Source organism: Solanum verrucosum, unplaced genomic scaffold, assembly GCF_900185275.1.
Source record: "Solanum verrucosum unplaced genomic scaffold, falcon-dt-bn FXZP01000049.1, whole genome shotgun sequence".
In the NCBI taxonomy this organism is placed as follows: domain Eukaryota; kingdom Viridiplantae; phylum Streptophyta; class Magnoliopsida; order Solanales; family Solanaceae; genus Solanum; species Solanum verrucosum.
The window spans coordinates 626,869-643,404 of record NW_026020221.1 but is presented as its reverse complement, the minus strand read 5'-3'; the positions used below and the strand labels follow the sequence as shown (position 1 = coordinate 643,404).

At 29.9% G+C, this 16,536-nt stretch overlaps 2 protein-coding genes across 3 annotated transcripts in view; one reads left to right on the top strand and one right to left on the bottom strand.

Annotated features, from left to right (window-relative positions):
* The window catches only part of LOC125831588 (pentatricopeptide repeat-containing protein At5g01110-like), an 809,602-nt gene that overhangs the window by 166,554 nt on the left and 626,512 nt on the right, over positions 1-16,536 (top strand). The gene's annotated exons all lie outside the window — the stretch shown is intronic.
* The window catches only part of LOC125831646 (uncharacterized), an 831,707-nt gene that overhangs the window by 696,142 nt on the left and 119,029 nt on the right, over positions 1-16,536 (bottom strand). The window lies entirely within an intron of this gene.

Below are 16,536 nucleotides of genomic sequence, written 5' to 3'. Positions count from 1 at the left end.
AGTAGAGATAGTTGTTTCAGACTGACTGACAAAAACATATTCTCTAAACTATTAAATGTACTTATATTTTTAATCCTAATATAACTATTATGATCTATATATATTAATTATCATTTTGATTTATTAAAATGTGAGATCCTGAGATGGGTCAATATGCCTGGTAATTGGTGAAATAATAAGTTAGTTGATGGAATTCATGTCTTGTTATAGAGATTGATTGATATGTCTTTTTTAGAAACTTATAAGTTTTCATCATGCCAAACCTTACAAGTGGATTTATGAATTCGACACATGAAATAAGTTAAGTAGTGCTCTAAAGGAAATTAATCATTGAATTAAATTCGTCAGCAATTTAATTTATTGATTAATATTTGTAATATTAACATGGGGAATTACATAAGTGTTTAATGGGGAATTTCAAAATATAAATAGAGGAGTGCAATTACAAATTTTTAGTAGAATCATTTGTAATTTATTATGGTAAGAATAATTCAAATTAATTATTTGGAATTATTTCCATAATAGGAAGCCTCAGTAATTAATTATATGGTCCCTATAGTGCCCATATTTAACTAGAACTCAGAATCCTATTTCTAAGGGGAAAAGGGGAGTCAGGCGTGGTTTTGGTTTTAAAAAGAAAATAGGTGTGTTTTTTTTTTTTTTGAAAAACTAATAGACTGTGTTTTCTTCTCCTCTTTGGATTGGGAAGAAATATCTATAAGTAGGGAATCTCCTAACCTAGAAAAAGATTGAAGGATTTTTATTCATACTTGCCCACCCAAGTATTGAGAGAGTTTGGATGTGAACTTGGGATCACTGTATAAGACCCTAGTTGTTGTCTATCTTGTGGATTCACTTGAAGGTCTGTGGGATTCGCTTGAAGGTATCTGCTATAGCTTCAAGAGGTATTTATCGAATTAAATTTCAGCAAGTTTATGTGTTCTAGCATGATTATGTGTTCTAGCATAAACGGTATTGGTTATATATTATTCATGTAAGCAGTATAATTCTGGTATGCTTCCGTTGTGCATATAGTTATCCAACAAAAAGGATGAAGCCATTTTTTTCAAACAAACTAAAAAAGAAAATAAAACAAACAAATTGAAACCAGGAGAGTAACAAACAACCAAGAAAAAAATGAAAGAAATGTTTGGCTGTTAAACTGACCTTGCAATATTTGTTTAGCCTAAAATTTATTTTGTCTGTTACTGCTCTCTTGAAAAGTTCTTTTAATAAGTGGTGATGCAATTAAAAAAAAGTGGTGTAAATTGTTAATGTAATAATGATAATAATATTGTCGTGAAATAGATTGAATGATGCTCAAAAATTCTTGAGGTACTACTTCATTATTACTCCCACCCACCCATCCAACATGGGTCTATCACCTCTTAATTGTTTTGAAAATGATGAATGATAACTAAGTAATGCATTGTGAAATTAACTTAATTGCGTGCAAGCATGCACAAACACCACAATTATAAGAAATATATAACTGACAACACAATTGCATAATGGGGAAAAAAAATATAAACTAGAACGTAGTGTTGACAACACAAGACTATTGTATAGAGGGCAATAGTCTACTTGGTTCATCCACCTAATAAATTTGTATTTGTTACATAATGTATGTAGACACATTTGGGTATAGTGTACATAGCTTATGTAGGGATATGATAGAATGTATTCTGGATCTTTTCCTATTTAGTTTTCTTAATTAAAGTTCAACTTGAATATATGTATCTTACATAACGGAATAATACACAAGTTATTATCCACAGCTTGTATATTACATGGTATCACAACCATGGTAGATCTGTTTTGCCGGTGTTGATCGAAATATTCATTGGAAGCACTTATGTTGGTTTAAATGGTCACATTCTACTTAGGGTAGATTGTCTTCCTAAATTAGTAGAAATTCATATTGTTTTCTATGGTCGGTGAGGAAGAAAGGGAGCTTCACGCACCGGTAATAGATTTTTTGGTGATCTGCTGAGGTGGCACGTGTGGGCGCGTTCATTGTCAGGATTAGATCTGATTTATTTTTGGGGATTGTCTCAGCATTTACAATCAGGACTTGGTGATATCCGGCTCGAATAATCTCAATTTGTGAGAGCTTTGATGGTTGCAGACTTGGCTCAGGTTCTTTATTTCCAATCAGTTGATTTTCTCTGTTATTTGGATGCTTGATAACATTGGTTGGAAGCTTTTGTTTCGTCTTTTATTGTTTGTTAAGAGTTGGGTGTCAACTTTGTTCTCCTTGTCAACTCCTCAATCTTGTTTGCACATTGAATTTATCAAGTGGGTGGACTAGTGTGCTTTCAAATTTCATAGTTAAGCAAAGTGATTATTTTTTCTTGGTCTGGGTTCCATCTGTTGGTTATTGAGTTGCTGATGGTCCAACTTGATTCATTTAAGGAAAAATTACAAAAGTATACTACTTAAGACTTCTATTAACAAAATATCAATATACTATATTTAATTACAAATTTAGTTTTAAAATTACATACATAACAAAATATTTAATTTTTTATTTTACTTGAAAAAACTTTACCGAATTTTCTCTCTCTGACTCTAGTAGTTCGTGTCATATTATGTGGAGTGTAATTAGGTATTTAATTTTATCATATATTCTCTCTCATTAAACAGACCCACATCCATGCGTTTGTTTATTCCTTTTTATGTTTTGTAGTAATTTATTGGGATTTCTTTTATATAAATATTTGTGGTACCAATAAAGTTGTTATAGTACTATAACTGAGGTATAGAGTTCCAAGAAATATTACAAATCCCTTTTCACATGTTTCATTATTTTTTATTTTCCTTTTTATGTTCTGTAGTCATTTTTTCTGTCCATATTGATTTGTTCCTTTTATTTAAAGATTTTTATGATACCAATAAAATTAGTACAATTATCTATAATTGAGTTATTTCCAAGATATATTAGGATTCCTTTTTTTAGTGGTATATTGAGATAACCCTTCAATTTTATTCATCCATATCTCTTTAACCTTACATCTTCTTCACTTAATCGCTTGTCATTCCAATTAACCAGAGGCCTCACCATAATTTCTAACGCCTAACCATCCATCTTCTTCTTATCAGATTCTAATGCCTAACAATTTTTTTACTTAACAGAATATGTTAACTCTAGTAACAGTCCAAACCAAAATATTAACCTTTTATAGTTTTTTTTACAATTCACCGTTATAGGTTGGTATATAATTCAAACATTTGAATTACTTTATACAACCATTATTATGTCAATTGGTTTTAGTATTACTCAAATATTATACCAAATCTGTTTTATTTGTGCTATTTGTTTTCATTCAATGTTTTAGTTTGCTATATATACCATTAAGTTTACCAAGTTTTGTGTAGTTTTTATTATAAATAAACCAATTTTTTTTTTTGGTATCACTCAAACCATGATTTTAACTTTAAGTAGTTTTTTTCAAATTTATTGTTTTAGGTTGCTATATAATGCAAACATATGATCCCTACATACGACCATTATTATGTTCCTATATGTTTACCAATTTTTGTTCCTATTTTAACGTAAGTTCACCAAATTTTTCCTTTAACAGATTGTATTTATTATGGTTCCAGATTAAACCAATGTATTAACACACATCATTTTTTCAATAGTCCTATATTTTTTCAAATAATTGGTTTAATCAACTTTTTACATTAACATAATTTATTATTTATGGTAACCAAGTTCTTCACATTAACTAGTTTTAATTATTTTTGTTTTAGGCTGGAATTATACCAACCTCACTTGCTCATTCACAACACGATTATTAAATGAGTTCATGATAGCCATTAATAACAATTATGGATTTAATAATATTAATAAGATACCAAATAGTAATCAACTTTCAAATAAGGCTTCATTGAGTTCAACTGTATAATCAAATAAATGAGTTCAACTGCATAACTTTCTGCCAAGTAAAAATAACAATAAAAATATTATAACGCTAATTCTTATGTGATTTTTGTGAGCAAGTCTTCTTGTTATGCCCAGATAAATCACATTCACTAGAGGTGACTTTTCTTTTCTTCCCCTTTCTTTCGGTGAATTCCTTTTTGTGATCATTTTTTGGTGGTCTGCCTGGCTGTTTTCTTGCAATTGGTGGTAACATTGCCTCTTTCAAAACATGTGATGGAACATTCCAAGTGCTTTCACAAGGCAAGGGTTCTATTGGTATTGCATATGTATCCTAATAATCCTTATTACTATAATAAGCGAAATAGTAGTCATCGCGATGTTTATTCCTATATCTGATAGCAGCAATTGCATGTCTACAAGGGATCTCATGTTGAAATCTACCACAACGGCACATACCAGTATTCAGACATACTGTAAACCTCTTTGCACCATCTATAACTGTATGAAGATATTATTTTGATGAGCGTACCTTCAATTTAAAACATACATTATCAATAATAATACCAAAACATACTATGTATAATATAGTATTGTTAATACTTACTATGTATTGAATTACAAACTCTTAATAATTTGCTTAATTACTACATTCATATATTTAAACATCTTGGTAGTTACATTGGTAATTGATGGCACACAACTAAGTTTTGTTTTTGATACACTCTAGTAAGTAACTAACTTTTTCACCAATTATCTATCAATATCTAATAGGAGAAGAAAAAAATGCCACATGTCAGCGTCACAATTTTTCAGAATTTCGAATAATAAATAATTAAATATTATATAACTATTTAAAAAAATTTAATACACACTTTTAAATAAAAATAGACACATGTCAGTAACTTATCCAAATAGTGACAAAGGTCAGCATTTTAAAAACAGATTTAATTAGTAAAAAAAAATGGATTTTAAAAAAATATGCGGCAGTTACAAATTAGTTAATTTTTTTAAAAAAAATACGTATTTTATTTAATATGACCTTTTTAAATATAGTTACCACAATTAATATAACTCTTTTAAATTTTTCATTTTTAAAAGATAACTAATTGCACATATAACTAAAGTTTATGCTATTTTTGACTCTTATTTTTATCATAATTAAAATACCTATATTTATTGATTGACATCTATTTAATTATTTTAACTTTATCCTTAAAAATCATCTAAACCTTATAAGGCACGTCTTTAAAAAAAATACTGCTCCTAACTTCATCATTTCTATCTTCTTAAAATCAACTATTCAAAATACGATTTCAAACATGTTTTAAGAAAAAATAACACCCAAACAAAAATAAGATTCAAACAAAAATATGATTGCACTCACTAAGATTGTAAAAGAAGAATTACTATCTGAATTGTTTGTGCTGCAATTATTTTTTACGATTGAAGGGATCACCTCTCCAATGCAAGGAGGAAGAAAAAGAAACTGGTGATAGAGAAATAGAGAACTTCAGAAGAATTTCATGTCAGTGAATAAAGTACATCATCTTTTAATATTTTAAGTGCATGAATTACTAATATGATAATTGTATTGTTCATATGCTATTTTTTTAAAATAATCTAGCCATTTTCTATTCATCTTTAAAACAAATATTGAAATGATCCCTTTTATATGATTTATTACTTCTTTTGGTATTTAAATTTAGGTTGAAGTTCCTAACTTATTTTGTTTTTGTATTAATATTTTTGATGATTGCAATAACTATTTCGTTTTGTAAGTATAAAACAAATATGAATAGTGACGAAGATGGTGAAAAACTTGAGAAGATTCAGAAATGGAGATGTCGACATACCTTAGGTAATTATTTTCATTAAATTTTTATTGTAACTTTAATTGTTTTTTTGGGGAAAAATCTTATGGTGTGTAACTTTATCATTTTTCATCCTTGATTATTTGGACAAGCACTATGACAGTGGTCAAAAGGCCAAAGTGTGAAGCAACAAAATCGACATGAAATTTGTTATTGAAGTCAATATTCTAAAACAAGAATCTGGTAAGTTTATGTAGTTACCATTCAAATATATATATTTGTGCACGTCTAATTTAATATTATTTTCTCATCATGGACAACATTCTTCCATTCAAAATTTACTTATAAATAAAGTAATGTTACAATTATATCCCCTTTAAAACGGATCATTAAGTAGCAATATAGTTAGAATTGCACTTTGCATCAAATTTATACGGAGAGTAAATTCTATATTTAAAAAAATTGAAACTAACAAACATATAGAAAGATAACTACCTACACGTCACATTTTTAAAAAAAAAATCACACAAATTAAAATTTGACTTTTTCTCAAAATTGCTAAAATATTTTGTTAAAATGTTCTGATATAATATATTATAAATCCTAATTGTTTATTGCAATATACAATTTAAAAATATATTAGCCAAATTTGACAAATAATAATAATTATAATAAGTAGTGAAAAATGTAATCAAGAAAAGGAAATATTTTTAAAAATTATTCAGATCTAATCTCATATCTATTTAATCATTTTCAAAATGATTAAGAAGCAAATGAAAAATACACAAAAAAAAATCAACAAAAACTTTACATTAGTATGACTCCACTACGTACTACTTTCTCATTCAAAATCAAAACATTTAAAATATTATTAAAAGTAATTTAAATTATAAAAATAAAACTACAAACACTGTAATTTTTTGAAAAAGTACTGCGAATCTAATTTATATTATTACTTTAATTTTTTTTTACCATTTTTTTAAAATTCAAAATTTGAAAATAGTTAACTACATTATACTCTTCTTTAAAAAATGCTCTCAAATCTTAACTGATTATTGCAATATACAATTTAAAAATATGTTAGCCAAATTTGACTATATAAATAATAAGCATTGAAAAATGTAGAGTATTAACTTTTACATTTGGTTTGAAAAATAAACACTTCTCTAAAAAAAGAGAAAAAATAAAATAAAATGAAATATAAATCAACTAAAACTAAATTAATTTTAGAATATTAACTTATGAAAGTATTATTCAACTGTATAATTATATTGTATTAAACTATCGAGTATATATATATATATATATATATATATATATATATATATATATATATATATATATAATTTTGTTAAATATCACATAATGGATATGTGACTTGAAGAAAAAATTAAAAGAAAAAATATAAAATTGTGAATAACATGCCTACATTTTGATATTCAAGTGATTAAAACGTTTTTTGTATGCTTAGTATTTTGATAGGACTTTTCTTAGTTATATTTTATTTAATTCTAACTATTAAATTTTCTTATATCTTTATTGTTTTAATTAACAATAGGATAATATGGATAGAGTGATAGTATCTATCATTTTAAATAAATTAAATAATGATAAAATATTATTATTTTCAAATTTAGATAATGAACTAAGCTTATATATTGATTTATTTACATAAATATTCTATTATAACACATCAAGATAATTAATGTTAACATTCTCAAATAAATTTTCAATATTATCTTTTAATAAGTTAAAATTTTAAATTGTTAATAAATTAATATTTATGATTACATTTATCAATTAACCGCGCAACGCGCGGGCACGTATACTAGTTGTACTAATAATAAATTGGCATACTTGTGGTGCGGGCACGTATACTAGTTGTACTAATAATAAATTGGCATACTTGTGGTAATTCACACTAACAGGTATACCAAATAATTTATTATACCAATAAACATATCATAAGTATTCTGACCTTTAAGGTATTACAATTTAGACCAAAAAATACATCAACACATACCACCAATTCATAAAATCAACTATTCAAGCATAAGTACCAGACCACATACCAATCAACATATTATCAATTTTTTAGTTTATTATATATACCAGTTCAGATAATTAAAATACACCAAAAATGTACCAATATATTATCAAATTTTCAATTTATTATATACACCAATTCAGATAATCAAAATAAACCAAACAATGTACCAAAATATTATTTTATTGTTGTATTTTATATACCAAATAATACAACAAAATGCACATATACATGCACCTACAATCTTACTTGCAGTTGGTATGTGTAACACCATATCACATATCAAAAGTAACTATTGATACAATCTGTTAACATACGCCATTCAACATATCAATTTAAACACACAGTTTATGATGTTATTTTAAGTTGTTGCATTAATCAATTAAACCTAAAAAAAATTTAAAAAAAAATCCTATTCGACACATCAGATTACAATAAAAATTATATGAGGTTGTTGTAATTACACCAAAATCGTTAACATAAAACAACGAATCAATACCAAAAGAATAAAAGATGTTGTGAAAAACTCAATATTATTCCACAAACAATTGATAAATTTTAATATTTATTTAATAATTAAACCAGCATATTGATGCTCCAGAACATCAAACAAATCATATGAATTTACATTCCACCAAAATCGACAAAATAAACCAAAAGAATAACTACAAAAAAGATTAAAATTGATATATTGTGAAAAATCAAATACAACCACGAAAAAACCCACCATATGAACTGTTTTTTATCAATTACTTGATGAGTCCCATCGCCCGCTGTGTTGAATTAGAATTGAAAAATTATTGGTATGCAATTTGGATCATCGATCTTAGTCGAGAAGAAGAGTTTTATTTTTGTATGAAACCTCTCTTCATGGGAGATAATATAACAAATTGGAGTAAATCAAGGAAAGTAAAATAATTGGAGAAATTTAAGGGATACGTGATATTTGTGGTTGACTTGGTAAACGTTTTTTTTTAAAATAAAAATTCTAATTTTGAAAAAAAAAAATATTGTTATATAATTGAAATTTTTTTTTATTGCTATATTGATGTAATTAAAGATTTTAAGTTGTATATTTAAGTTTTTTGCCCTTCATTTAAAGATATTAATATTATTTAGTTGGAAAATGACTCAAACAATTAATCTTGTCAAATATTGTCATCATGTAGTTGGAAAATGACTCAAATAACTAATCTTGTCATTACATCTGGTCAATCATCTTATCAAACAATTTTGGTTTCTATGGAGAAGTTTAATAAGTTCTTGAAGTATCAGAAATCAATAAATGAATTTATTTCAGAAATCAACTATTGTTATCATTTAGTTGGAAAATGACTAAAATGGTTGATCTTGTCATTACATTTGGTCAATCATCTTATCAAACAATTTTGGTTTCTATGGAAAAATTTAATAAGTTCTTGAAGTATCAGAAATTAGCAAATGAATCTATTTCAGTTAATACCCTTGCTGAGTCAAGTAAAACATGTATCGACTCCTCTTCAAATAAGTGGGTTATTGATACCGGTACCACTGATCATATGAACGGTAATCCTAATGAATTTTCTAGCTTTCAATTACACAAAAAACTTTCTCCCGTTAAGGTAGCTAATGGTTCAACTTGTAACATTGTTGGATCTGGGAATGTTAAACCAACCTCTTCCATTACTTTGTCATTTGTATTGAGTTTACAATAATTAGACTTTAATTTGATATCTGTCAGCAGACTTACTAAAGACCTCAAGTGTTATATCTCATTCTTTTTTTATCATTGTCTATTTCGTGATCTTACAACAAATCAATTTATTGATGAAGGACATATATACCGTTAAAGGTTATCGATGTTACTCTATTGAACTTGAAAAATACTTGGAAGATGAATGGTTAGCCTATCAGGTTACTCATTCTTCGATAGAATATATTGGGTCTTTTCTTATTTAGTTTCCTTAATTAAAGCTAAATGTATTTGTATATATTCATCTTTGGAATAATACACAAGTGTTTCTCCACACCTATTCTATTACAGTATTATTACTCAAAAAATGAAAGTTCACGGAAAAAGGATTGATAAATAATTCTTGACTTGATCGTTCCACCTAATAATTGAACAAACTTTGATATAGGCCTCCCTGTTCTCTCAAAGTATTTCAACATATATTTGAATGCTGCATATATTTCTTTTTGTGAGTGTGTGTGAGATTATACATTTCTATTTCTTTTAAAAGTAGGAACAAATATTTTTATTGAAAAAATGTTGTAAAACTAATTTCTTAGCACTTGAATAAGCAAATAGTCAAATATTTCATGTCCCACATGGATGTAGATTACTAGGAAAAATTACATAACCCAGTAATATCTACTCCCTCCGTCCACTATTGTTTGTCAGGGTAAGATCATGCACTTAAGAAAAATTTAATATAAGGTGCAATTTGACTAATATAACCCTACTATCAATCATTATTAAAATGGTTTGTACTTTTTGAAAACTGTAAAAGCAACTTTTTTCACATTAAAGTAGTCTAGTAACTTTAAAATGACTAGTTTTTGAACCTAGTTGTTATGTAATTATTAAGGGAAGAATTGAAAAAAAGTGACTAATTGTTTCTTGATTGGTTAAATTGACAATTAATTTTGGACAACTATTTTTGGTATACCTGACAAACAATAGTGGACGGAGGGAGTATTAGTGAATTACTAAATATAGCTATGATTTAAACTAATTATCATTCCCCACTACTGTTTCATCCGGATGGCTAGTTGGCTACTAATAGGCGAGCCCCATGCACTTTATTTGTATAACCAAAGCTGTCTATTCTCTCTCCCACTGCACTTTATTTGTATAACCAAAACTATCTATTCTCTCTCCCACAGTTTATTTCTTTTATTTTAGACATCTAATCAATCTCTGTCATTTCTCACATTTTCTGATTTTTCTCCTAATCTCACTCAACATTATCCATTTTTTAAATTTCAAAGATTTCTTGTGTTCTTATATTACATTTTATTGCTTGATCACCATTACAATAAATATATTTGTCTACTTTTGAACTCGGGAAGGGAATAGAGAGATAGAATGTGGAATACAAGGAGCATGATCTTTTCTTGAATTGATTTGTGTTTAGGATAGGGATATACTTAGATGTCATGCTTGGTTACGAAACAAGATGATAGCTTTAATGCTCACCAGTTGATTCAATCTATTCCGTTCAACGATGTAGTTAGACTATCAACTATGGTACTAGAGATTGAGAGATCATATGCATAATGTTAAGCTTGTAAATCAGTAGTTTGATAACCATATGAGATCAATAATAGACATGTCAAGCATGAATTCTTAGTTACACTACAGCCGTAGAATTGTCCTAAACTATTGTTAACATTCATCTTAAAGTTGAATCATTGTTAGTTAGTATACGTCTTTCATTTTTGCATTCTTAGTATTCTAATATTAATCAACTCTTGTGGCTCACTTGCATAAATAATTAAAATCAGTATAATTAAGAATATAGTTAATCAACAAGTCAGTTGGGTTCGATAATACGACTCTTTTAGAGCCACTATATATTACTTATGTGACCACGTACACTTTCATGTGCATTTGGGAGTAACAAGTTTTTAGCGCCGCTGCTAGGGACTTAGAAATTAATTATTCTTCTAGGTTATACTTTTTCTTTTTATTTATTTAAGATTTTTTTTTATATTTATTTTTTGTGTACAAATATTTTATTTTTTTCCTTTGAATGTTTTGGTACTCTTATTGATATGGACGATTGAGATAAATGGTTGTTGGGAGATGGGTATCCTTGTTACTATTGTGGAAGACCCCACTTGGATATGGAGTGCCATACTATTTAAAAGAGCGGGTTGTGTGCACCTACCCAATCTTTTTATTGGATTGTATGTTGTATATGTGGTGGTTGAGATGGTCATTGGAATGGTTATCCTAACTCTTTTTCTCCTCCCCCAAATCTCTGTTATGATTCTTCTGTTATTTGTGAAGTGGAAGATCCGGAATAAGAGGCTCGCAATATGGATTTATTTAAGTTAGTAATGGTCAGACTGGACATAATTGATTTAGAAATCATGGAACAACGATCAAAGCAGATGGAACAGTATGCTAAAGTTGATGCTTATAAATTGTAAGTTACATGCCTACCTAATGCTTAATTAGAAGAAGAGAGTAAATCTCTACAAGGAGAGAGTGTTGAAGAAGTAGAGATAGTGAGCCAATCTTGGCTTCAGGAACAAGCTCAATTTCTCAAGTTTCAAAAGTCTATCCATGATAGTCTTACGTACATGACAACTCAAGAAGGAAGAGTTGAGCTCACACAAGAAATAGATCAATTTGGCTCAGATATTCATGACTTGGAGGCTCACTTGAACAAAAAGGTTGAGGTGTCTGATGCCCAACTACCAATTGTTGTGGATGATGACCAACTAGTGGAGAAAAAAAGAATTTCAATCATTCAATTATACTTTATTCCTTAGTGTTGATGTTGAGAAGGAGTACAAAAGTGAGAATGTTCTAAATAATGTTGCTTTGAAGTTGAGGCTTCTTGGACCTCATTCCAATCATTTTTCTACATTATACTTGGTGATGACATAAAATTTGAGTCATCCTAACTTTTGGAGGAGTGTATAGAAGAGGAAAAATGCCCCTATATCCTAAATTTCTCTAGTCCACACAGAAAAAATGGCATTCCTCCCATAAGGACCAAAAGTGCAAGATATGACATCTATTACTTGGTTCCTTTATCTTTGTACCACCACCCCTTGAGAGAAGAGGAAAAATTGATGCCAAGCTATGGGTGAAATTCATAAGTTCAAAGTGGAGAGAAATGGGTGATGACTTGAGTCGTGCCGCGACGTTAAATCGGGCGCTTATTGGGAGGCAACCCAATTTGTAATGTCGCTTTTTATTTTTTATTTTTTTGTCATTTTATTTGTTGTTTTTGCAAATTAGGGGAAGTCCGAGTACCCAAAATTTGAAGCAAAGCAATACAATTGAACTTAAGTGTGCGGGGCATACGATCCTTGATGAAAATTGAGAGAACATGCTACTAGCTAGGCATAGAAGCCTTAGGGAGTTTTTTATTTCACTCTTCGCTTATGTATTGAATTGTTGCAACAGAGGGCAATGAAATGTTTTAAGTGTGGGTGTGGGAATGAATTCCTAGTTTTAATTATTTTGTTGAGTCTTTTTTTTAGGATAAGTTCCACGACTTTTGTTTTCGATTCTTTTCCCAAGGATAGTCCCTTTGAATGGGGTATATTTTTTTTGTTTTTTAGGAGAGTCGTAGTAGTAGTGACTTGTCCCAATGATGGATGGATGATGAACATCTTAAGGGAAAAATAACCATTCGTTTGTAGGAGTGAAAATGCGACCTTTGGAACCTTGAAGACCCACTTGGAAGTTTGCCAGATGTCATAGGAAGTTCATGTTTGATCATGTAGATTAAAAAAGTAACTCTTGAGAAACACATAGGTTCTTTTATTGGACTCTAGAAAGAAAGAAATTGGGCTTAATTGTGTGAATTCACTCAATGTGTTTGTGTATGAGCATGAAATAGGTATGTTCCTGTATGTGTATCATGGTGCCATGTGTGGTGAGTGTTTGATTGGTTTCTTGCATAGAATAGCATCTAGAACTTGCCCCATGTGTATGTGTGAAATTGACTTGCATGAAGTTGTGGAACATGATTTAGACATTAACTTGTATGTCCCGTTCAATTCTAGTTTGTGCCTCCTTGACATTATCTCTTGTGAATCCCATTGAGCCTTGTAACCTATTTCTTTGTTAGCCGCATGATGAACCTAATCCATTGTTTTGATACCCTGTCTCAATTTGATCCTAGTAAAGTTCCTTAATGCACTTTGTGGTGAAAAAAAGGTTGAATAAAATGAAGAGTGACTTAAAAGAAAGAAGGTGAGTGTAGTGAAGACATTTGATGAAAAGAGCATAGGAATAAATTTGCAACGTGCTGCCTGCTTATGTAAAAAAAACAGGGGGAATGATATATTGAAACAAGTAAAGTGATGTGCTAGCTAGTGGTTGATTACCTAAGGGCGGAAAACAACGGATGAAGAGGGAATTTCTATAGGTGTGAGCAAAGGAGAGAAATTAAGGCTAAGAGAGGAAGAATGGTAAAGTGTCGTGTTGCGAAACAAGTCCATTAGGGATGAAAGTCACTATATCAAAGATGACATTACAACAAAAGAAAGTCTTGCTGATTCCATGAGTAGAATGTAGTGTCAATCTCACTATACACTAAGGGCAAGCCTATGACATGTTGTGATATATGTTGAAACAACTGTTGTGAGAGTGAGTTCTTAATTCTTCAAAATTGGCCATATAAAGTTGAATGATTTTGTGAAAATAAAAATGTAATGAGAGAAGGACTTTACCAATATAGTGAGGGAACTCATGACACATTCTTGGTTTTATTGTTGTTTTCTTTGTTCATGCATGATCACATTGGCCTGGTAAGTGTGCAAGGAGTCTTTTATTGAGGTTATGGTGTATCTTATAGAGGAACTTAGTGCTAAGCAAAGCCATGTGTTATTGCATGAGAGGTGAACTGCGGAAACATGACTAAAAGATTTTGCCTAATGCAATTGAGGGTGGACAAGTCCTTAGGTGCTAATGGTGAAGTTATAGCATAATTGGGTAGGAAGTTATTCAAGGAAGAACAAAGGTTTTAAGTGTGAGGTGGTGATCTTAGGCGTATTTATATGCTCATTTACTATATTTTCCTTGCATGTACCTTTAGTTGTAAAATCATTCTTTACTCTATTGGTTGTGTTTTGATGAGTATTGTGATAATTGTGCGCTAAGACATGTGATTAGATATTGCAAGGAATTGATGAAAGAATCAAGTAAATAGAAGTTGAAGCAAGCGAGGAAAGCTTGGAAACAAATCATAGGAGTGCATGAAAGAAAATGCTCAAGAGAAATCTAGGTTGTGGTACACTGGTGGCGCATCACCCTAGGCCCTAAACTATTGGTTCCCTAGGGCTGGCCCACTGGTGGCACGCCGTGCTAAGACCCAAACTGATGAAGTCCAGGTCTGTGCTATAGAGGCGCGCCGCCCCACGAAAGCCCCAACAAAAAATCCCCGCTTTTAAGATTCTGAATCCAAGAAGGAAAAAATATTATTTTCCCTACCCTATAAATAGAACATTATGCCTCTTTTCGAGGTAACCATCATACTTTTCAAGTGCAAGATACACATAATAGAATTCACCATTAAGGTTCTTCTCTTCTTCTTTTCGATAGTACTTTGCATGAAAATAATTATCTTTGTGCTTTTATTAGCATTAGTAGCTAAGAGCCTTTCTTCTGGGGCTGCGACTATGGATGATTGTTGAACATTGATTTAATTGGATGACGTTGGTAATCTCATAAACTATGCGTATGTTCTTATAGTACTATTTTAATGCCTGATCACCATTAGAATAACTATATCTACTTTTGAACTTGGGAGAGGAATAGAGGGATAAAGCGTTGAATATAAGGAGCATGATCTTTTCTTGAATATCACTTGAATTGATATGTGTCTAGGATAGGTATACATAGGTTCCATGCTTGGTTACGAAATAAGATGATAGCTTTAGTGCTCACCAGTTGATTCAATCTATCCCCACTCAATGATGTAGTTAGATTGTCAACTGGTATAGGTGATTAGAGGTCGGGAGATCATGATCATAATATTAACTTTGTAAATCAATAGTTTGATAATTATCTGAAATCCATAAAAGACCTGTAAAGCATGAATTCTTAGTTACGTTGCATTCCTGGAATTGTCCTAAACTATTGTTAACATTCATCTTGAAGTTGAATCATTGTTAGTTAGTATATTTATTTCATTCTTGCATTCGTAGTATTCAAATATTAATCAACTCTAGTGGCACACTTGCATAAATAATTAGAATTAATATAATTAGGTAAATAGTCAATCGACAAGTCCTTTGGGTTCGATAATCTGACTATCTTTCAGAGTCACTATATTACTTGCGCGACCACATACACTTGCGTGTGCATTTGGGAGTATATTTCTGAAACCCTGAACCCAATTAAATACTAGCCGATTTTAGAGTATATTTTCTTTAAAGATATGTATGGCAGGTGGTTGAACTTTTTTTTATTAAGTCCTCCAATTAGAGCTCGAAATAAATTATCTAGCCTTCTGGTTGATATACTTGGTAAATGTGCCATAGTATTGTTCTTTAACCCTTTAATCTATCCTTTTCCCTAATTGTAACTGCTTGTTGAACAAAAAATCCAACTCAGCATTCATTGGCTTTTTTCGAAAGCTCCATTTCTTGATATAGCAACAAACGTTTGCTACTTTTGAGGTGAGTTAGCATTTATTACATGCTTGGCCTTTTATTTTTCTTGAAATCCGGGTTCTCTTTGCTACTTGTTTTGTATTCCAACCTTAAGTTATTTGTTATAAGTGTGATCACTTGATGTCTTCCGGATGTTGGTCCAATGTTGTATATTTTTGTTCTTGTACATGGTTAATCTTTGAAAATCAGCAAACCCCATTTCATTTTTCATAGGGGTTTGCGCTTTATTGGTCCTTGGTTGGTAATTCTTGAAAAAAGATTTGTTCTTGGTAACTGAGTAGTATTGGGAGTTTTCTTGAATTAAGGTTAGTTTATCTTTGGATTAAGAAAAATTCTGCTTGTGTTTCATTTGGGGTTGTGGTTTGATGTTGTTTTATCATTTGTTTATATGGTCATCAGGAGCTAATCTTTGCAAAAAGCTCTGCTTTCTGTCTAATATTCTT